A 2,611-nucleotide genomic window follows, 5' to 3' on the forward strand; every position below is an offset into this window, starting at 1 on the left:
GCTACACCCTCAGAAGAGATGATCTAGCCCAGAAAGGAGATTGTGGTCTTGTAAAACTCACCACAGAGCCCCCCTTCCCACAGGACAAATTGGGCAGGCAGCCATTAATTGTCCTGATTATCCACAGTAAAGGCACAGATGGGCTCTTATGCGGTGTGTGTATGCTCCTCAACCAACAGAGGAGACCAACCCACCTGCATGGGTTGCATGTTATGAAGGCCTGCAGGTGTCTGGAAGGTCAACGTTCTCTGATCAAAATGTCCAACCGGATGGCTACATTAATGATCACTTCGAGGGATTTGCCTCAGTGAGCTCATTTTAAATTTAATGCCTGCTACCGGTCTCAAAAAATTTGGCACAGGGGCAACAAATGGCTTAAAAAAGCAAGAAATGTTGAAAGGATTCAGCTGGGAGAACATCAAGCAACTAATTAATTTAATTGATTTCAGGTCTGTAACATGATTAGCTATAATAGGGATGTCTTAGAGAGGCACAGTCTCTCAGAAGTAAAGATGGGCAGAGGCTCTCCAATCTGTGAAAAAGTGCGTAAAAAGATTGTGGAAAACAATGTTCCTCAACGTCAAATTGCAAAGGCTTTGCAAATCTCATCATCTACACTGCGTAACATCATCAAAAGATTCAGAGAAACTGGAGAAATCTCTGTGCGTAAGGGACAAGGCTGAAGACCTTTATTGGATGCGCGTGATCTTCAGGCCCTCAGACGACACTGCATTGCTCATCTTCATTAATGTGTCAATGACATTACTTAATGGGCCCAGAAATACTTCCAGAAACCACTGTCGGTAAACACAATCCGCCGTGCCATCTGCAGATGCCAACTAAAGCTCTATCATGCAAAAAGGAAGCCATATGTGAACATGGTCCAAAAGCGCCGTCGTGTCCTGTGGGCCGAGGCTCATTTAAAATGGACTGTTTCAAAGTGGAAAAGTGTCCAAATTTGACATTCTTGTTGGAAATCACAGACGCCGTGTCAGCCATTTCAGCAGGATAATGCAAAACCACATACTGCAGCTTCCAACAAGAATGTCAAATTTGGACACTTTTCCACTTTGAAACAGTCCATTTTAAATGAGCCTCGGCCCAGCAGCTGGAAACCTATATCAGGCAAAAATGGGACCAAATTCCAACACCAAAACTCCAGAACCTTGATGCCCAGACGTCTTCAAACCATTTTGAAAAGAAGGGGAGATGCTACACCATTATAAACATGTCCCCGTCCCAACTATATTGAGACCTGTAGCAGGCATCAAATTTGAAATGAACTCATTTAGTGGATAAAAGTGTAAAATTTCTCACTTTAAACATTTGTTATGTTATCTATGTTCTGTTGTGAATAAAATAGTGCCTCATGTGATTTGAAAGTCTTTTAGTTTTCATTTTATTCAAAAAAAAAAAAATGTCCCAACATTTCCGGAATTCAGGTTGTAGATGCAATATTCATTATGTTGCCAACTGTTTGTGGTAAGTTATTCCGGACTAATGTACAAATGCTGGATTGCTGCTGTGCAGATCCGTCGAGCTTCTCCATCAACATGGTGAGCTTGCAGAGTTGCTGATGGTGACTGGCCAGCATTTTCACTTTTGTGGTAACAATTTTATGTAGCTTTGAACCACTGCTGGATCCAGTTGCAGTGATGTCCTCTGTTAAGAAGAGACTGAGGCAGAGTCGTTAGGATCCATATGCAGTTTAATGATAATAACAAAAACGTAGTTCTGTAAACAGGCAGGGGTTCGGTACACAAAGTTCAGTCCAACTAGGCAAACAAAGTACAAACCACTAGGCAGGAGGGAAGTTGAAAACAATGGGCAAACCGAGTCCAAAACTCACAGGCAGGCAGGGAAATCCAAATAAACAGGCACAAGTTAAACACAGGAAAAATTGCAGAAATATAAGAGCTCAAAATTGCAGACTTTGCAAAGAATGAGAGAACACTGGGAGCTTAAATAGCTCAAGACTAAGGAAACATGTGCTAGGGGAAAATGAGTCTGGGCAGCGATCTATGGGAAATGCAGTCCTTAAGAGTAAAGTACTAATCCTCTGGGGATGGAGCTCAATCTCTAGTGGAGGTTCGGGGATGCCGTGGGTGTAACAGTCTAAAGAGGACTATCGAAATAAAGCGTAACCCTTAATTATTAGAAACAATATCTTATTATCATTTTTGCATAAGAATTTCTATAGATAGTTTTATCACACTGTACATATTGCATGCTATGTTTACAGTGTGATTAAACCATCTCTGGTTAAAACAACATTTGTGATTATTAGTATGCCAGATTTATTATTGACAGCATGTAGTTTCACGTTTTTGAGATGTTTGTCTGACTGCTGAAGATAGGATGTTACATATAGAAGATATAGGATGTTATCTCACAAACTTGTTAAACCTTTTAAAATTATTAGGGCTTTGAGTCAACTGGTTTTAGAGTTGGCTTTGAGTTTGACCTTATTGTAGGTTAATATGTCCTCATTTATTATAAGAGGAAATTCAAAGAGGAAGATGGGTAACTGTCTACTCTTAAGCTCAATTACTAGCAGAACTTATGCTCATCATAAAAGGAAATGGGTTTATTTTTTGACATGTAACTGCTG

The sequence above is a fragment of the Chanodichthys erythropterus genome, chromosome 17, assembly GCF_024489055.1.
Source record: "Chanodichthys erythropterus isolate Z2021 chromosome 17, ASM2448905v1, whole genome shotgun sequence".
NCBI lineage: Eukaryota > Metazoa > Chordata > Actinopteri > Cypriniformes > Xenocyprididae > Chanodichthys > Chanodichthys erythropterus.